Source organism: Lonchura striata, chromosome 26 (assembly GCF_050655825.1).
Source record: "Lonchura striata isolate lonStrDom1 chromosome 26, ASM5065582v1, whole genome shotgun sequence".
NCBI classification, from domain to species: Eukaryota; Metazoa; Chordata; class Aves; order Passeriformes; family Estrildidae; genus Lonchura; species Lonchura striata.
Window position 1 is genome coordinate 4,674,665 of NC_140728.1, and position 21,157 is coordinate 4,695,821.

Here is a 21,157-nt window from a genome sequence, read left to right on the forward strand (position 1 = left end):
CTCCTCGGTGTGTCCCCACTCCTGCTCTTCCCTGGCTGTCCCCAGAGCCCCCCCAGCCCCTTCCCAGGTTTATCAGCACCGCCCAAGGGCGAGCGCAGCATTCCAGACGGATTCACCCCGCACCGGGAGCCGGCGCATCCCCGTCGCCAGGACAACCCCCGGCCCGGCGCGCCTGCCTCTGACAACTTCAAAGATTATCCGTCAGCAATATAAACACTCCGCCTGGGCTCCTGCCAGGCTCTGCGGCGGGGCTCGGCACCCTGCAGTGGGTGAATCCCCAGAAAATCCCGGGGATTCACCCGAATCCCACGCGGCGGCCGCCCCGCTCCGCTCGCACCTTCCAATTCCTGAGGCTGAAGGCTCGGCCGTGCCTGGGGTCAGGGCTGGGGGGTTTGCTGGGGGTGGGAAGGGAGGTGGGAGCGTTTTAGGCACCTCCAGACACCTTCAGGCATTGGAATGTTTTCCCAGCCCTGCAGGAACGTGTTTGGACACAATGAAAAGCGGCAGATCTGGGCTCCAAAGGAGATTTAGTGATGCTGGCTGGAGGAAAGAATTGAGTCCAGCTCCTGGTCCTGCACTGGGGACAAAGTCCCAGCCTGGCAGGGCATGGAATGAGATAATCAGGACATCAAGCAGGATATTGGGATCTCGGGAAGGTTGACAAACCCCCACCGAGCCCATCCAAAACCTCCTTTGATCCTTTGATCAGGATCAAATCTGGGTCAGGAAAGATGCAGGGAACGAGGAAAATGAGAAGTGGCGTCTCCATCTCCCTTCCCCTCCCCAAAAAGCTGTGGATGGTTTACAGGGAATCAGCTTCTCGCGGACACAAAACTGCTCCACAAATCCAAATCCTTCCCCTCCTTGCTTCCTGCAGGAATGCCAGCAGCTCCAGGCTCTAAATAGAAACCTGGGAGTGGAGAGGAACCGAGCTAGGGGTAAAAATATCCCCAGGATCGCTGCAGCCTCTCCTGCCACGCCCCAGCTGCTCCCCACTCGTGGCCTCGCATCCCCGAGCTCATTTTTCCAGCTACACCTGGACCTGCTGTGGGAGTTGACATTAAAGCTGGGATTTATGGGATTGTGCTTGTTCTCTGCCCTCTGCTCCTCCCTGAGAGGAATTCACCCTGTTCCATGTGGGTACAGGATCCCAAAGCTAGGATTTATGGGATTTTGATCTGGGATTTATGGGGTTTTGATCTGGGATTTATGGGATTGTGGGCTGGGATTTATGGGATTGTTCTTGTTCTTGTCCTTGGCTCCTTCCCTGACAGGAATTCGCCCTGTCCCATATGGATACACGATCCCAAAGCTGAAATTTATGGCATTGTGCTTGTCCTCATGCCTTGGCTCCTTCGCTGACAGGAATTGGACCTGTCCCATATGGATACAGGATCCCAAAGATGGGATTTATGGGATTTTGAGCTGGGTATGGGATTGTGCTTGTCCTTGTCCTCAGCCTTTGGCTCCTCCCTGAAAGGAATTCTCCTTCCCCAAAAAGAATTTGCCCTGTCCCATATGGATACAGGGTCCAAAAACTGGGATTTATGGGATTGTGAGCTGGGATTTATGGGATTGTCCTTGTCCTCAGCCCTCAGCTCCTCCTGAAGAGGAATTTGCCCTCTCCCATATGGATACAGGATCCCAAAGCTGAAATTTATGGGATTGTGCTTGTCCTCAGCCTTTGGCTCCTCCCTGAAAGGATTTCTCCTTCCCCAAAAGGAATTTGCCCTGTCCCATATGGATTCAGGGTCCCAAAAATGGGATTTATGGGATTTTGAGCTGGGATTTATGGGATTTATGGGATTTCCTTGTCCTCAGCCCTTGGCTCCTTCCCTGACAGGAATTCACCCTGTCCCATATGGATACAGGGTCCAAAAACTGGGATTTATGGGATTGTGAGCTGGGATTTATGGGATTGTCGTTGTCCTCAGCCCTCAGCTCCTCCTGAACAGGAATTTGCCCTCTCCCATATGGATACAGGATCCCAAAGCTGGGATTTATGGGATTGTGAGCTGGGATTTATAGGATTGTGATCTGGGATTTATGGGATTGTCCTTGTCCTCAGCTCTCAGCTCCTCCTGAACAGGAATTCACCCTGTCCCACATGGATACAGGATCCCAAAGCTGGGATTTGCAGGGAGCAAAGCACCCACAACCTTCGTGCCAGGGGGATGTAGGGTCAGGCTGGGGCAGGAAATGTGGTGTTCCAGGGGGGAACGTAGGATCAGGCCATGTGGGGTGCCCCAGAGCCCTTCAGCATTCCAGGAGCTTCACCCACCCTCCAGCTGAATTCCTTGTGGGAGAAAAATAATCCCTTTTTACAGCTGCTCTCCCTGACACGGATTTCAAAGGGAAAACTCCTAGCGGCCGCCTCTTGTTTTGTTTAATTCTGTTTAATCTTGTTGAATTCTGTTGAATTCCATTGAATTTCGTTGAATTTTGTTGAATTTTGTTGAATTCTGTTGGGTTTTTTCCCCCCGCCTCAGTGTCCTAAAGGAAGCGGTGGCATTTATTGACTTTCCGAGGGAAAGTGACACTTTTGAAGCAAAGCCGTGGCATCACTCTTGGTTTTACAGCCTGGCAGGAATGGATAATTCCCAGCAGGCAGGAACACGACGTTACACGAAGGGAAGGAGCAGCTTCACACGGCAATGAGGAATTTCGGCATCCACGGGCAAAAAAATGAAATCACCCGGCTTGGAGCCCGGCCAAAAACCAGGATTAAAGGCAGCAGGGCGAGTGATCCGCGTTTACTGGATCACGGGTGGAGAGTGAATACCCGGCTGAAACACTTCAAAGAGCCCCAAAGCTGAATCCCAGCAGGAAAGCTCCTCACGGGAGCCAGACAAGGAGTTAACCATCCTTTAAAGGCTGCCCTCAAGGCTGTGTCCAGAAATCACCTTTACAGCTCCTCGCTGAGCTGCTCCCGCTGGCATTCCAGCTGGGAATGGAGCTCTCCTGGTTTTCTACACTGGAATTCCTGAGCCAGGTATTTTCGGCATCACCAGGGTATGGAACTGTCCCCTCCCTCCTCCAGCAGGGTTTGGGAGCAAAGCTTTCCAGCGCTAATTATTGCCTTCAAAAATTATCCTTGTCCTCAGCCCTTGGCTCCTTCCTGACAGGAATTCACCCTGTCCCACATGGATACAGGATCCATGTGGGACAGGAAAAATTCTCTATTTTTCTTTATCATTTTACCAGATTCCTGCCCCCATTTCCCAGCTGAAAGAGAGGAAGGCTCGGAGGGAAAAGTTTGCTTGCTTGAAACAGGTTTTGTTCAATTAATTATTTATTTTTTAATCCCCAGAGAGATTACCAGTTGTGTTTACAAGGCAAACTTGAAAAGCCCTATTCAGCACTTCGTGCTCCTGGCTATTAGGTGGCATCGATTCACTGCTGCAAGGCCCGGAGAAATGGGGAATTCTGCTCCTCATGCAGCTTTTATTTGCTCAGCAAACACGGCAATCCTGCAGCGCTGTGTGTGTGGCTGCGGGACCGAACCAAACCCGCCGGAATACGTGTCCCTCCTTGTCAGAACTCAAAATGTCCCTCAGACATTTTTGGAAGTTCCAGGCCCAGGTCAGAAGCATTTGAGACCCTGGCACAGCTGGAAACAGCTGTGATTTTGGGTTTGAGCCATGGAATGAGTTACCAACCTTGCAGGAAGAACAAGAAGTCACAAAAGTTTAGATATTAGAGTAGAAGTAGTCACAAAGTAGAGGGAAGAATTTCTGAGTGCTGTACAGGGGGGTTTGGTTTTGTACATGGGGGTCAGAGGGTTTAAGATGGATTTGGGATTTGGGCCTGCCCTGTCCTCCCTCTTTCTCCTTCCTCACCTCCATGTTCTTGGTGATGTTGGCACTCCCAGATTGGTTTAGAGTAGAAAATCACCATTTAATATAGGTAATAGGCATTGGGGAAAACTGTAACCATGTAACACGTAATGTACCATATAAAAGATAGAAAATCACCATTTAATATAGGTAATAGGCATTGGGAAAAACTGCAAACATGTCACATGTAAAGTACCATATAAAAGATAGAAAATCACCATTTAATATAGGTAATAGGCATTGGGATAAACTGTAACCATGTAACATGTAATGTACATATAAAAGATAGAAAATCACCATTTAATATAGGTAATAGGCATTGGGGAAAACTGTAACCATGTCACACGTAATGTACCATATAAAAGACAGCAGCAGCCCTGGGTGGGAGAGAAGAAGCAGTCGGGGTCAGAGAGGATGTCAGGGTGTGTGTGTGCCTCTGCCTGAGCTGTGAGCAAACCACAGCAGCCCCAGGAGAAAATCTTTTAGATAACTTGCAATAAACTGCCTTGAGACCCAACAACAGAGACTGCTGAGCCTTTCTTGGGAAGTATGGATTGGAGGAGAAGATTTTCCAACACACAGAGCCACCCCCGACCTAGGGTGGGCTTCAACACCTCCTCACGTGGGCAGGCCTGGACACAGAGCCAGGGGCAGCAGAGGCTCCTCAGGGTCAGGCAGGTCCCTCCGGGCTTGCCCCGATCTCCAGCACGGAAAGGGAGCAGGGAAAAGCTTCCTGAGATGGGAGAGATTCCGGCTGTGCTGCACATTCCTGGGCAAACAGGAGCTCAGCACCTCCCAGATTCCTCCTCCACTCCGGATTTCCTCTGCAGCACTGCACTGAGGTCCTCAGAAATGTGGAAAAGGGGATGGCATTCCCCAGAACGATTCTGGGCTGCTCTGGGGGGACTCGGAGGGAAATTGGTCAAAATAACAGCGGGGACGAGGCTTGAATTTCTGTGGCAGTTGGGAATTCCCTCAGGGATTTACCCTGATCACCAAACGAACATCTCCCTGCTGGAGAAATCCTCCCTGGGGTACCAAACTCCCTCCCTGGGAGGATGCAACGCAGCACAGCCCCCGTGGATCAATCCTGCAGAGGCTTCTCAAGAAGAATTCCTGGAGCAGGAATTATTCATCCCAAAAGCTGAGGGATGAAGGGACACAGCAAAGGGACACTTCACATTCACCTCCCACCCTCAGAGCTCTGACATTCCCCCTTCCCTGCCAGGATCCCGCAGGGAAGGGAGAGCCAGCAATTCCTGAGGATCTCCAGCAGCCCTGGGGCAGTGCCTCCATCCTGGGAATGCTTGGGAAGGGATCCCCAGGGAGTCAATCCATCCTCACGCTGCAATTCCTCACCCTCCTGTGCAGCAAATGCAGAAATGCAGTTGTGGCAGGTAGGACACCTCCATGTGTTGGGAGGAGTTGGGAGAGGATTTCATCTTCGTCCCAGTTTTGGAGCTGGGAGGAGGCTCGGGAGGACAAATGATCCCCCGGGAAATGCCTGGGGCTGGCTCCCACTCCGGCTCTCTTGGAATGCCACAGGGATAAATCAGGAATGATGGCAAAGCATCCTCCCCACCCTCAGCTGGTTTGAATTCCCTTGGGATGTGAGACCCCCCCTCAGCTGGTTTGAATTCCCTTGGGATGTGAGACCCTGGGCTGTGTTCCCATCCATCCTCTGCAGAATTCCAGCTGGGAATTGGTTGTTAAGAGACAACGAGACACGTTCTCACAGTCAGGAGAACACAGAGATAGCCTGGGAAAGGTGGATCCATGGAAAACTTCCTGTCAGCTCATTTATACACATGGAAGCACAGAATGGATTGGCCTGGGAGAGACCTCAGAGCTCATCCCATCTCCATCAGTGGGACCTCAGAGCTCATCCCATCTCCACCAGCAGAGACCTTGGAGCTCATCCCATCTTCATGAGTGGGACCTCAGAGCCCATCCCATGTCCATGACCAGGATCTTAAGAGCTCGTCCCATCTCCATCATGAGGGACCTCAGAGCTCATCCCATCTCCATGGTCAAGGACCTTAGAGCTCATCCCAGCTCCATGAGTGGGACTTCAGAGCTCATCCCATCTCCATCAGTGGGACCTCGGAGCTCATCCCATCTCCATGTTCAGAGACCTCAGAGCTCATCCCATCTCCATGTCCGGGACCTCAGAGCTCATCCCATCTCCATCAGTGGGACCTTGGAGCTCATCCCATCTCCACCAGCAGGAACACTTTCAGGTTGCTCCAAGCTGCCTGGGGCACTCCCAGGGATGGGATTCCCAGCTGTGCCCGCTGCAGGGATGGCAGGAGGGGAAGCCCTTTGCTGGATGCACATTCCCGCTCGCTCTGGAGCTGACAACGAGCCCAGTAACGGGAGCACACAAAGGACCTTTGTTCTGCCCCGGGATATTTTGCTTTTCTCTGCGCTCTCAGCTCTCCCTCGGCTCCTGGTGAGCTCAGGGCAGCTCTGAGCAAGGCATCCCAATGCCAGCCATTATTCCAGCAGCCAAGAACACTGGGCACTTATTCCCTAACCTGGGAGAAGTGGCCAGTGCTCAGCTGCAACAACAATGGGGCCACTGCTGGCCAGTTTGGCCACCCCGGTGCTGGGGGAGCTCAGGGCTGGCATTGTCCCCACCCTGTCGGGGTCGTGTCAGTGCTTCCCTGGTACCTTCAGCATCCCCAGGGTGGGAGCAGCCTGGATCCTGGGGATCCTGAGGATCCTGAGGATTCTGAGGTTCCCTGCACTCAGGGATTCACAGTCCCTGCCTCAGCAGGTGCCGTCACTGCTGGTTCATTTCAGAGGGGCTGGAAATGGGAAATCTCAGCAAAACTCATTGGGATTTTTCCCCTCAGACCCAATTCTGAGGATTCTGAGATTCCCTGCACTCAGGGATTCACAGTCAGGTGCCCTCACTTCTGATTCACTCCAGAAGGGCTGGAAGTGGGAAATCTCATCGGGAATTTCCCCCTCAGACACAATTCTGAGGATTCTGAGGATTCTGAGGATTCTGAGGTTCCCTGCACTCAGGGATTCACAGTCAGGTGCCCTCACTTCTGATTCACTCCAGAAGGGCTGGAAGTGGGAAATCTCATGGGGAATTTCCCCCTCAGACACAATTCTGAGGATTCTGAGGATTCTGAGGATTCTGAGGTTCCCTGCACTCAGGGATTCACAGTCAGGTGCCCTCACTGCTGGTTCACTCTGGAAGGGCTGGAAGTGGGTAATTCTCAGCAAAACTCATTGGGAATTTCCCCCTCAGACACAATTCTGAGGATTCTGAGGATTCTGAGGATTCTGAGGATTCTGAGGATCCCTGCACTCAGGGATTCACAGTCCCTGCCTCAGCAGATGCCCTCACTGCTGGTTCACTCTGGAAGGGCTGGAAGTGGGAATTCTCAGCAAAACTCCAAGCAGGAATTTTCCCCTCAGGGCCCTTCCCGTCTCTCTGAGTTTTGGGACTGAATTTGAAGTCACCTGGGGGCTCAGGTGACAGCAGCACTGCCTGGCTCCCACAGGGCTGTGGCAGCACCCAGGGCACCTGGGCGGGGACCTGACTGAGGGAGAGGTTTTATCTTTCATTATTGCTCATTTTTTGTGCTGGTGAACGCTTTGCCTGTTAAATAAACAGTATTTTTCCACTTCTCTCCAGGGAGGTATTTTTCTGAACCAGCTGGGGAGGGGCTGCTCGAGTCTTCTTTCTAGAGGAACCCCTTTGGAGGTTTTCTCCCAAATTTGCCCTAAACCAGGACAAAGAACTATGCTGGAATTGCAGCTCCCAGCTCAGCGATGCTCCTGGAAGTATCCAGTATTCAGCTTTTCCACGACTTTCCCCTGTCATCCTTTCCCAACACACCCTGAGTGCCTCGAAGCCCTGAGGAGCCAATGGAATATCAACAAAATTCCTGAGGAGGAGCAGCAGGAACCAGCCTGGTCCCAGCTTTTGCCGCACTCATCTGATTGTTGGGTGACAATTAACACCCCGAATCCAAGAAAAATCAGCTCCAGCCCCTGGAGAGGTGATGTCCTGTGCTGCCCTCCCTGCCAGTCACCTGCAGAGGGTCTGGAGCATCCAAACACATCCAAGGAGTTGTCCCTGTGTGTTGGAACTCAAAATATCCCTCAGACATTTTTGGAAGTTCCAGGCCCAGGTCAGAAGCATTTGAGACCCTGGCACAGCTGGAAACAGCTGTGATTTTGGGTTTGAACCATGGAATAATTTACCAACCTTGCAGGAAGAACAAGAAGTCACAAAAGTTTAGATATTAGAGTAGAAGTAGTCACAAAGTAGAGGGAAGAATTTTTGAGTGCTGCACAGGGGGGGTTTGGTTTTGTACATGGGGGTCAGAGGGTTTAAGATGGATTTGGGATCTGGGCCTGCCCTGTCCTCCCTCTTTCTCCTTCCTCACCTCCATGTTCTTGGTGATGTTGGCACTCACAGATTGGTTTAGAGTAGAAAAGCACCATTTAATATAGGTAATAGGCATTGGGAAAATCTGTAACCATGTAACACGTAATGTACCATATAAATGATAGAAAAGCACCATTTAATATAGGTAATAGGCATTGGGAAAATCTGTAACCATGTAACATGTAATGTACCATATAAAAGATAGAAAATCACCATTTAATATAGGTAATAGGCATTGGGGAAAACTGTAACCATGTCACACGTAATGTACCATATAAAAGACAGCAGCAGCCCTGGGCGGGAGAGGAGAAGGAGAAGGAGAAGGAGAAGGAGAAGGAGAAGGAGAAGGAGAAGGAGAAGGAGAAGGAGAAGGAGAAGGAGAAGGAGAAGTCGGGAATCAGAAATTAGACTTTCCTTCCTTCCCCAGCCCACACAGAGCTCCCAGAGCTGCAGGCTCGTCTGCAAGATAAGAATTCATGGAAAATCAGGATTCACTTTCCCTGCAGTGGTCAGAGACGTTTTCCACTCTCTATTGAACAGCAATTTTCCTCCAAGTGACCCAAAGCCTCTGACTGGTACAGGAGAACCCTTATTTTGGGTGCAAAATGAGGATATTTGGGAAAGGAATTCCTTGAGCTGCAGGGTGGGAGCGGCCCCAAGAGCCGGGTTTGACCCGGGGTGGGACACAGCTCGGCAGGGACAGCTGAGCACAGTGATCCCAGCCCCAAAAAAGATATTTAAAGCAGCAGAAATGACATCCCGGACACCCGATAGCCCTGTGGAATTTGGGAAATGCACAGGGAAAAGGAGGGGGACAAAGAGCAGCACACAAATGGTGGAGAGAAGAAGGGGAAGGCAGATCCTTGGGAAGAGCTTTTACAGAGGGATCTTGGCCTCAAAGGCTCTGGAGAGGATGAAATTTCACCCCCCCCCCCAAAAAACAAAAACAAAAACAAAAACAAAAACAAAAACAAAAACAAAAACAAAAAACCCCCACAAAACAGTTGGAAACTAAACAAAATCCCACATTTCTGTGGAGAAACAGCACCAGGAGCACTCGGAGCAATTAAGAGCTCGGCTCTTTGCCATGGGTTTTCGAGAAGACTGGAAATGTTTTGTCTTGCTCTGCCTTGACAAAAGAACTTGGAAATAAACCTGAAATCTCTGCCTGATTCGCTCCACAGCCTGGAGACACCTGGATTTCCACATCCTGGAGGGACTTCACGTGGGATTATTGCTGCCTCCTCTCCCAGCAGGATCCCAGCTCTGCTCCAGCAGCTCCTGGGAGCTGCCACTTCTCCTAAACCACCCCCAAACCACCCTGGGACAGATTTTCCTGCAGGCAGGGATGGAATGAGAGGGGAAAGTGCTGCTGACCTCCCATCCCTGCTCCAGTCGCTCCCAGTCCCATCCATGGCCGGGATTTCCCCCAGGACAAAGCTCTGGAGCAGCAGTGCCACAGTTTGGCATTAAAGGCACAAAGCCCCCTGGGCTGAAGGGTTTGAAATCTGATTTATTTAAAGCCCTGCGAGGGCCACGTGGTTGGGAAGGAGGGAGAGAACCCTGCCAGGCTCCTGCTCTGACTGCACTAAGCTGGGATTTAACTTTAAACCAGCCCTGCACCCATCCTTGGAGGGGCCTGTGCTTGTGGGGGAGATTTCCCCTCGGGTGGTGCTGCCATAATTGTGAAAAACGCCAATCACTTGGTTCTTAAAATGTTAAAAGTTTAATGATTATAAAATGGTTATTAAAATAATAATATAATTAGAGTAATAAAGTTTAGAATTAGGACAATTGTGAGACAATAAAAAGCAAAGAATTTGGAGGAATTTTGGAATTTCTGCTGTTCCCAGATCAGAGAGGGGATCATCCCAGTCCTTGCTCCAGCTGGGAATCAAGAATTTGGAATTTCTGCTGTTCCCTGATGAGGAAAGGGACATCCCAGTCCTTTCTCCAGCTGGGAATCAGGAATTTGGAATTTCTGCTGTTCCCTGATGAGGGAAGGGATCATCCCAGTCCTTGCTCCCGCTGGGAATCAGGAATTTGGAATCTCTGCCATTCCCAAATGAGGGAAGGGACATCCCAGTCCTTTCTCCCGCTGGGAATCAGGAGTTTCTGTCCCACCGAGCTGCTGGAGGAAGGCAGGAGGGTGAAAACCCCTCCTGACCCACGAGGTGGCTGCCAGGGTGCCAGGATGATAACAGCACTGCTTTGGGGCAGCAAACTTGGCGTGGGATCCCTGCTGCTGCCAAAATTCCAGGCTTTGGGACATCCCTGCCTCGTGCTCTGGTTCTGTTCCTCCTTTTCTTCGATCCCTTTTCCCCCAGCACAGGGATGTCCAAGGACTGCCCGGGGATGTGGTGACACAAATTCTCCAGGATCCCAAACTCGCTGCCTTCCAGGAATACTCCATCCCTCAGCCCTCCCTAAAATCTACCCTAAAATCCAACCCAGCACCAGCACAAACCCAGCATTTTCCTGTAAATCCCTATAATCCACCCTAAAATCCATCCCAGCACCACCACAACCTCGGCATTTTCCTGTTCATCCCAGCACAGACACTCCTGGATAGGGAATTGAAGCCATTTTGAGTTTTTGCCTTTTTTCTTTTCTATGTTCTCTGTATTCTTCAAATATATGTGTTTATATATTTTCATATATGTTCATATATATTTGTTCATATATATTAATATACATTTGTTCATATATATTTACATATGTGTTCATATATATTTGTTCATCTATATTAATATACATTTGTTAATATATATTCACATATGTTCATATATATTTGTTCATATCTATTCATATATATTTATTAATATCTATTCATATATATTTATTCATATCTATTCTTCATATATATTTGTAGCTCTGTAGCCTTTTGTATTAGGGGCTAATTTTGCCAGTAATTCCCCACAGCCTTTCCCTATGCAAAGAAACCAAAACTACCTCCAAAGCCCAGAAAATACAAGACCCCAACACTATCTTAATTCTTCCGAACTACCAAAGTTGGGAACAATGTTTCAAAATTCATTTTCATAGACAAAATATAACTAATACCAAAAAGAGAGACTCAAAGAAAAAAAAAAATTGAAAAAAAATTACATCACCATTCACCCCACTAATTAGTACTTTTTATGAATTATACTAATTTCCTAAAACCGATAAAAATAAAAAATTAAACTTTTCCCCTAAAAAATTAGACTTTTCCATAACTGCCCCTGAAAACCTTCAAATAAAAATCCAGTTTTATGTTGCCTCCTTATCAAAATTCTCTCAAAATTCACTTCTAAGTTAAGACAAGCCAACAGAATAGGAAGATCCCAGCTGCAATAAACAGATTATTCCTGCCTGAGTGCAGAGGAAGGCAATGTTTCAGGCCTGCCTAGGAAGCCGGGTGAGCAGGGAGTGTTTGGATAAACCTTGCTCCTCGTTAAACTGTAAATGCCATCTGTGCCACCCCGCCAAGGCCAGCCCCGTGTCCTCGAAGCTGCGGCGTCGCTCGCAGACAAAGCAAAATCGTGAATTGTTGTGAAATAATTCAAGAAAACAATGAAATAATCCCTTTATTAATTTTTTTTTTTAAGATTTTTTTTTTTTTTGCTTCACTCCAAACCCTGCGTCTCTGCTGTAAAAGCCCCGCTGGGGGAGGGAGCCCTTGACAAACCAGGCTGGTTCCTGCACAAGCCTTGGAGAGATAACAGAGCCCAGAGCGAGATAACAGAGGGGAAAAAAGGGATCTACCCCAGGAAAATCACGGCTGAGCCCTGAGGCCATGGGTGCTGCAGCCTGATTGCATTCAAGAGGCATCAGAAGCGGAAAATAATGGAAATAAATTCAAATATTGTGCTTCTCCCCCCACTCCAAATCAAAACCTAGACAAACTGCCGTGTGGTTGTCACAGGAAAATAATGGAAATAAATTCAAATATTGTGCTTTTCCCCCACTCCAAATCAAAACATAGACAAAGTTCTGTGTGATTTTCATGGAAGAGAAGGAAAATCCACACAAAAAAAGGGATGACACTGAACAGGGCCTTGGACACTGTCAGGGAGAGAGGCCTTGGACACTGCAGCCTGCTCTGCATTAAAGAGGCATCAAAAACGTTAAAACAGTGGAAAGAAATTCAAATATTGTGCTTTTCCCCCACTCCAAATCAAAACATAGAAAAAGTTCTATGTGATTTTCATGGAAGTGGAGGAAAATCCACCCTAAAAAAGTGATGACACCGAGCAGGGCCTTGAACACTGTCAGAGAGAGGAGAGGCCTTGGACACTGCAGGCTGCTGTGCAATAAAGAGGTGTCAGAAATGTAAAAATAATGGAAATAAATTAATATACTGTGTTTTTTCCCCAACTCCAAACAAAAACATAGATTAATTTCCCTGTGGTTTTCATGGAAGTGGAGGAAAATCCACACAAAAAAAGGGATTACACCGAACAGGGCCTTGGACACTGTCAGGAAGAGAGAGGCACTGCCTGCAGGCTGCTGTGCATTAAAGAGATGTCAGAAACATAAAAATAATGGACATAAAGTCATATATTGTGCTTTTCACCCACTCCAAGTCAAAACATAGACAATTTTCCATGTGGTTTTCACAGAAGTGGAGGAAAATCCACACAAAAAAAGGGATGACACCGAGCAGGGCCTTGGACACTGTCAGAGAAAGAAGCCTTGGACACTGCAGCCTGTTCTGCATAAAAGAGGTGTCAGAAATGTAAAAGGAATGGAAATGAATTAATATATTTCCTAAAAAAGGGAAAATCCACACAAAAAAAGGGATGACACCGAGCAGGGCTTTGGACACTGTCAGGGAGAGGAGAGGCCTTGGACACTGCAGCCTGCTCTGCATTAAAGAGGCATCAGAAATATTAAAATACTGGAAATAAATTCATATATTGTGCTTTTCACCCAACTCCAAATGAAAATATAAAAGAATTTCCATGTGGTTTTCACAGGAGAGAGGAAAATCCATCCTAAAAAAGGGATGACATTGAGCAGGGCTGTTCCAAGTGCATACAATCCTCTTCTCCTGCCTCCCAGCTGATAAGGAAACTGGAGATAAATCAGGATTATAACCCGAGGTTTGAATAGATGAGGGATTTTGGCCCTCTCAGCAGGGCCTCCCAGTGCTCCCAGTTTGCTGTGGTTCAGCACTGGTGCGGCTGCCTGTGCCCGCTGCAGGCTGGGCCTGCCACGCTATGATAGCGCAATTAGTGGCACAATTAATCGTTAATCAGGGGGGATTGGGAGGGATTAAGCGCTTAACCAGCACACTGCTGCTCATGGTAATTTATAAAAATGCTCCTTCCCCCTCCATGCTCTGCTGTGTTTGCCTGGAACCCAAATGCCCCAATTGGGCCTTTTCCAGGCACTTTTCTGAGGAAATGGCTCTGCCCATCCCCATGGGTGGGGAATTCGGGGAAATCCAGAATATCCCAGGGTGGTTCTGCAGGGACAGGGCACCCACGGGAGTGATGGGGCAACGGGGGACAGTGAGGGGACAACAGGGGACAGTGACGGGACAGAGATGAGGCAGTGAGGAGGACAGAGATGGGATAACAAAGGGACAGTGGTGGGACAGTGAGGGGGCAATGATGGGACAGAGATGAAACAGAGATGGAACAGAGATGGGGCAGCGAGGGGGACAGAGATGAGACAGTGAGGGGGACAGAGATGGGATAACAAAGGGACAGTGAGGACACAGAGATTGGATGGTGATGGGACAGAGATGGGACAGAGATGGGACAGAGATGGGACAGTGAGGGATAGCATGGGACAGTGAGGACACAGAGATGGAACAGAATGGGACAGTGATGGGACAGTGATGGGATAACAATGGGACTGATAGGACAGTGAGGGATGGCATGGGACAATGATGGGACAATGATGGGACAGAGATGGGACAGTGATGGGACAGTGATGGGACAGCAATGGGACAGTGATGGGACAGAGATGGGGCAGTGATGGAATAACAAAGGGGCAGTGAGGGGACAGTGATGAGATGGCATGGGACAGTGAAAGGACAGTGAGAGGGCAGTGGTGGGACAGCAATAGGGCAGTGATGGGACAGTGATAGGATAGAGATGGGACAGTGACAGGACAGTGATGGGACAGCATGGCACAGAGATGGGACATTGATGGGACACTATGGGACATCATGGGACAGCTCCTGCTGCTCCTGCTCTCCCCAGGGCTTTGGGAGCCGTTGCTCAGGCAGAGGATGTGGGGGTGGTGTTGGGCGGATTTGTTAAATTCAGTTTGGGCGCACAGAGACTCTCCCTGCATTTTAATTTGGATGAGACACAAACCAGGCTCTGGGTATAACCAAAACCTTCAGTTCTGCCTCCTCCTCCTCCTCAGAGTCCCCAGGCACACCAAGCCCATTTCCTTGGTTCTGTTGTTTATGGATCCTGGATCTACTGGATCAGGACTGGATCCTCAGTTTCTGGGATCTCCTGAAGATCCCTCTGCATCTACATTTGCTCCAGCACAGGCTTGGCCCGTAAACCACCAACCTGAAAGGTTTTCCACCCAATAACTCCAGTCACAGATGGCTGATCCAAGCTCCAGGTGATGTTCCATGCTGGAATGCAGGGAAAAAAGCCCCCAAAGTGCTGAATTTATATTCCTGTGCATGTTCCCGAGTGCAGAATTGAGGCTCCTGCTCACAAACCTTGTCAGATTTAGCAACTAAAAAAAGCCACGGCTCCAAGAGTGGGAAGTGCTGGGAGCAACAGGAGAGAGGGGAAAGCTGGGGGGTGTTTTGAGGATAAATCCCCCCAGGATCAGGAATCCCAACCCCTGAGTGACCGGCACATTAAGGCTGCCCAAATAATTAAATAGAAAATAAACCATTAAAATCGAAATGGAGAAAGAGCAGAAATAAAAGGAACGCTGGGAATGTTTCCCTGCTTCCCAAAAAAGGCACGTTTTGATTTCTTTGGGGGTTTCGGTGTTTACAGTCGGCTTCAGCAGCCTCTCCTTTTAAATGGAGCGATTCAAGGCAAAATCACCACAAAAAACTGCTCAAAGTCGGTGCCCTGCCCCGCTCCAGCTGGGAAAATTTGGGTTGTTTTAAAGGAAATGGCTGAGGATTTCAGGGATTGAGGAAAAAAGAGAGGGAGATGGTTCATGGAGAGGGTTCAACAATAAAAACACTGAAAAGATGCCCAAAAGATGAATTAAATTCATAAACCCCAGAGCACGGCGAGACAGGAGCTGTTTGATTCAGACCAGCGGATCCTGCAGAGAGTTTTAGGCCTCAGGTTTGAGATCCAGAGCTGCCAGTGACAGGATTTTCCCAACCCCAGGAATTAAACTCCGTGCCTCAGTTTCCCAGCTGATAAATGAAGACGACAAGGGCGGTGCAAGGGTGGAAGGTTTGGATGTCACCAATAAAATTAATAAGGGAAAACATGAAAAATTAAAAGCTAACCAAATAATGAACTGAAAATGCCATTAATTGGAGTGTCTTCATTAACAGCATCCTTCCAGGATGCCTACGGGTGCTCTGCCTTCCCAGGCACTCAGGAAAGGGCAGCGATTCCAGCCTCACTCCATCCTGTTTTCCCCTCTCTGCATCTCAGCAGCAGCTCAGGCGATCCAGGTGTTCCAGCAGAGGTGACAGGGACTGAGCTCTGACAGCTCTGGACTGGGAATTTGCCACCCAATTTATGATTTTTGTTGAGGCAGTGCCTGCAGACCTTGGGGATGGAGGGACCACGGTGACAAAGGAGGAATTGTCCCCGGTTTAAACCCACACAGGGAGAGGAAAGGGAAGCAAACCCAGCTGAGATCCCCGAAATGTCCCATGTGAGCTGCTCCTGGATCCCAAAAAGCAGCAATCCTTGCAAATGGCAGCTCAAACTCTGAACACTTCCCAAATTATTTCTGCCCCCAGCATCCTGGGGGTGGCAGGGACAGCAGAAAAGGGAACAAAAGCCACAACCAAGGGCAGAATTGCTGGTGCTGGCAGAGGGCTCCAAGTCACTGGAGCATCCTCCTGCTTCCCAAGCTGCATTCCTGCAGGTCCTGCCTCCACCTGGAGCTGCACTCTGCACCCGGAGCTCCAAGGAGAGCCCAGCCACTGCTCAGGTGTGGGAAGGAATGCCCAGATTTCCAGCAGGGATCAGGGAGAGACGTGGGGAATGCAGCTGGGAAAATCCAGCTGTAGCTGCGGCGGCTCAGAGCTCATCCCTAAAAAAGCATGGAAAGGCAGGAGGAAAGGATGCACGAGGCTGGGGATGGCTGCATGGAGGGAGGGAGGTGAAGGACCAGCAGACAGATGAGAGATGGCAGCACGGATGAACCCCTGCCCTGTGCCAGGGCTGCTCCATGCCTCGGGAATCATCCCACAGCAGTTTTCTCATCCAGCCAGACAAGAGATGGGAGCCAGAGATTGGGAGCGAGCGAGCAAACAAGCAGCAGATGAGCAGCACTGGCTGCAGGCAAAATGCTGCAGCCTTGGAAGGAACGCTGGGCTGGGAGATTGGGAGCGGGAGGAGAGGGCAGAGGATGCTCGGGCTGATTGCACAGCGACTCTGCAAAGTTAATTGTTCACCAGCTTGGGATCTGGGCCACATCCATCAACAGGCTGCTTCCTGCCATCGGGTTTCCTGGACAAACAGCAGGAGCCAGTTGGATTTAGAGGAGAGCAAAGCCAGCAGGGCAAAGCTCTGCCTGGACAGGGTTCACTGCCAGCAAAGGACCTTTCTCCAGCAGAGCCCTCATCACCTCCCTGCCCGCACCGAGGAAAACCCGGCCCAGCAGAGCTGAGCTTTGGGCTGTCAGCACACGAATTACACAGAGGTGAACTCACTCCAGGCTTGGGATCTCCTCTGAGCTGAGCCAAGCTGCCCTGTCGGCTGCCTGAAGAAGCTGCCTCAATTTCCCTGAGGATGGAAGGAGAATCTGGGAGGCTCCTACTGAGCCTAAGCCCTTTTGGAAACTCTTACTCTTCTTGGACATGACTCCAAACACACAGATCCCGGCTTTTCTGGAGATTCTCAGCCCTCCTGGCCCAGACCTCAGCTCTGTGGAAGCCAGAGGAATGTCACAGGGTTTACAGGCATTGACCAAACATTCATTTCTCTCCAGAAGGCCGGACCAAGGGGATGATGGTCTCAGTGGAAACTGCAACGTGGATATTTTAGTGCACGTGCTGAGTGGACACCCAGGGTTCTGCCTGATCAGGTGGTGGGACAGGGAGAACAGAAGGATCCTCATGGATTTGGGAGATCAAAACTCAGCTGAGCTCCCTGAGCCATTTTGCCTCTGTGTTTTGCCCTGTGCAAAATGCAGCTGCTCTCATCTGCCTGCTCTGGGTCCAGTGAGGGAAGGCAAAAAGTGTCCCCTGCAGCACCCTCTGCACCCCAGCCTGTCCCCAGGGGACAAGTGACACTGGCAAGGAATGCACACGAGAGGCAGCAGCTCAAGATTTAAAGCAGCTGGTTTGGAAGCCAATAAAAAGCAGCCAGCTGCACTTCAGCCACCTGTAGCTACCAATGTGTGACACCATCCCTTCCCTCTGTCACCCTGTCACCAGCACAGCCTCTCTGAAGGGCCCATTCAGGCCTCCACAAAGAGCTGCCTCAGTGAAAGGGGCAGGGAGACGAGGATTTCAGTGCTTCCCATCCCTGCCAGCATCCCAGAGCTCTGCAGAGCTCAGGGAGCAAAGCCCTGAGAACAAAGCAGGGTCAAGAGTTAACAGATGGGGGAACTCGGCCGTGGGGACACGGCGGTGACGTGGCCAAGGCCAGGCAGAATCCGTGGCAAGGCCGTGGACAGCGGGAGACCTCCAGAGCCCTGATTAGTTGTAATTTTTTTCTCTCTTTCTCTCTATCCCAGCAGGATGAGAGAGGAGGAACTCCCAGGATTGCTGGCGAGGTTGTTCCACTACTCATTTATTAACTGCTCCCACTTGGACGTGGTACTGATATTTTCCAGCGTGAGTGAGTAAGCCTGGGAACTTGGGAACAAATCTGCGAGCCCTGCCTGGAGCATGGACACCAAAACTTGCTCGGAAATCTTCTGGCTTGACAGAGAGACTGAAAATCAGCAAACTCTGGGCTGGGTGCCTCACACACTGAGGAAGTTCCATGGATGGGGTGAGCCGGGTGCCCTCCTATTCCTGCCTCTTCCTTCTGGGACTCTTGGACATCCTCTCCCACCTTTTTCCAGGGAGGGAAGGATGCTCCACCCCACACATGCTCTGAGATCTCCGTGCCCCCTGTGTGTGCCCGCTGACACGATGTCCATTACCCAGTGGGCAGATTCCTGGAGCGAATCTCTTCAGGATCATGGGAACTGCTTTTCCTGACCTCTCCCCTGCCCCACAGGCGCTGTCACAGCCTCGTGAGGCTGGAAAACAGGACTCTGCTTGCATTCACCACATCTCAGCCCCACACCCCAGATCCACACCCCAAATCTGCCCCACACCACCGAGGAGGGAATGAATTAATCCCAGTTCCTTGCAGGGCCCTGTTGAACGGCTCTTGCCCTTTCACAAATCTCATCCAGAGGCTCCAACTTTCTGCCTGATGCTTGTTCAAAGCTTTTCCCCCTTCAGGCACCTTCTCCAAGCCTGGCACACGTCACATTGCGCCGCTGCTTTGCTTGATGCACAGCACAAAACCCAGCGCCAGCAGCCCCAGGCCTGACCCTGATTTGTTCTTCCTCTCAGAGCTGATGCCACCATTGTGCCAACACACACCCCAGGGTGTTCTCACCCAGGGATGAGGCTGTTAAAGCTTTTCAGGCTGGCCTGGCACAGAGGGCAGCTCTCAGGGGGCTGTGTGGGGACAAAGAAGGGGACACATTCTGGGGCACAGCCCCGGGAACTTGTCACAGCAACAGGCAGCACTGGGGACATGCGGCTGGTTGTGACAGCCGCCAAAAACTGCAGCGCCAGGGGAATGCCGAGCTGCCAGCCCGGGGCAGGGCTCCCTCCCGAGCCAGGGACCCACCGGACAGACCCTGCGTGTCACCCCCACGCATTTCCACACCGAAAGGCTCCCCCCAGGCCCCCCCACCCAGAGCTGCCCATCAAAATCCAATATTGGGGCTGACCCGAGCTCCCTGAAACAGATTTAGGACCAGACACGCGCAGGAATCTCCCTCACCAGGGAGCACCGAGGTTCAAATCCGTACCGAGCTGAGCCCTCCTTCTCCGTACCTCCAACTCTCCCCTCCCCTCGCACTTTGTGTCCCGCCAGTCCCAAAAGCAGCGGCCGTGGCCCCTGGAGGGGCTGGGGGGCAGGCAGGGACCCCGGAGGGGCTGGGGGAGCGGGCAGGGACCCCGGAGGGGCTGGGGGGCAGGCAGGGACCCCGGAGGGGCTGGGGGGCAGGCAGGGACCCCGGAGGGGCTGGGGAAACGGGCAGCGCTCCCGGAGGGGCTGGGGGAGCGGGCAGGGACTCTGGAGGGGCTGGGGGAGCGGGCAGCGCTCCCGGAGGGGCTGGGGGAGCGGGCAGCGCTCCCGGAGGGGCTGGGGGAACGGGCAGGGACCCCGGAGGGGCTGGGGGAACGGGCAGGGCTCCCGGAGGGGCTGGGGGAGCGGGCAGGGACCCCGGAGGGGCTGGGGGAACGGGCAGGGCTCCCGGAGGGGCTGGGGGGAAGGCAGCGCTCCCGGAGGGGTTGGGGGAGCGGGCAGCGCTCCCGGAGGGGCTGGGGGGAAGGCAGGGCTCCCGGAGGGGCTGGGGGAGCGGGCAGCGCTCCCGGAGGGGCTGGGGGGAAGGCAGGGCTCCCGGAGGGGCTGGGGGAACGGGCAGCGCTCCCGGAGGGGCTGGGGGGAAGGCAGGGCTCCCGGAGGGGCTGGGGGAACGGGCAGCGCTCCCGGAGGGGCTGGGGGGAAGGCAGGGACTCCGGAGGGGCTGGGGGAGCGGGCAGCGCTCCCGGAGGGGCTGGGGGAGCGGGCAGCGCTCCCGGAGGGGCTGGGGGGAAGGCAGGGACTCCGGAGGGGCTGGGGGAGCGGGCAGGGCTCCCGGAGGGGCTGGGGGAGCGGGCAGCGCTCCCGGAGGGGCTGGGGGAGCGGGCAGGGACCCCGGAGGGGCTGGGGGGAAGGCAGGGCTCCCGGAGGGGCTGGGGGGAAGGCAGGGACTCCGGAGGGGCTGGGGGAGCGGGCAGCGCTCCCGGAGGGGCTGGGGGAGCGGGCAGCGCTCCCGGCCCGTGGCGGGGTCACCCCGGCACTCACCGGCCGCCGAGCAGGTCGCTCTCGCTCCTGCCGTGTCCCTTCCTCCTTCCTGCGGGGCAGAGCAGGGGCGGTGCTGCGGGAGCCGCGGGGCCGCTCCGGGAACGGGGCCGGGCTGCGAGCGGAGCGGGGCCGGCACCGGAGAGCGGCCGGGAACGGGGCCGGTACCCGAGCGGGGCGGATGCTGGAGCCGGTACCGGAGCAGAAGAGGGTTGGTGCGGTGTCGGTGCCAGGGCACGGGAGAGCTGGACAGGTGCCGGTGCCGGTTCCGGTGCCGGTGCCGGAGCAGGAAAAGGGTTGGAGCGGTGCCGGTGCCGGGGGAGGGTGAGCGGTGTCGGCACTGAGCAGAGGGGAGTTGGAGCGGAGCCGGCGCCGGTACCGATACCGAGCAGGGCGAGTGGGAGCGGAGCTGGTGCCGGTGTCGGGGGAGCCGGAGCGGTGCCGGTGCCGGAGCACGGGGAGCCGGAGCGGTGCCGGTGCCGGTGCCGGAGCACGGGGAGCCGAAGCTATGCCGGAGCACGGGGAGCCGGAGCGGTGCCGGTGCCGGTGCCGGAGCACGGGGAGCCGGAGCGGTGCCGGTTCCGGTGCCGGAGCACGGGGAGCCGGAGCGGTGCCGGTGCCGGTGCCGGAGCACGGGGAGCCGAAGCTATGCCGGAGCACGGGGAGCCGGAGCGGTGCCGGTGCCGGTGCCGGAGCACGGGGAGCCGGAGCGGTGC

The 21,157-nt window shown here is 52.7% G+C and overlaps 1 protein-coding gene across 1 annotated transcript in view; it reads right to left on the minus strand.

Moving 5' to 3' along the window:
- CDK18 (cyclin dependent kinase 18) overlaps positions 1 to 20,944 on the minus strand; it is a 38,858-nt gene extending 17,914 nt beyond the window's left edge. Inside the window, exon 1 of the mRNA XM_085561243.1 lies at positions 20,445 to 20,944. The gene's annotated coding sequence lies outside the window, so the exon portion shown is untranslated. The remainder of the gene's footprint in view (positions 1 to 20,444) is intronic.
- Between the last annotated feature and the right edge of the window lie 213 nt (positions 20,945 to 21,157).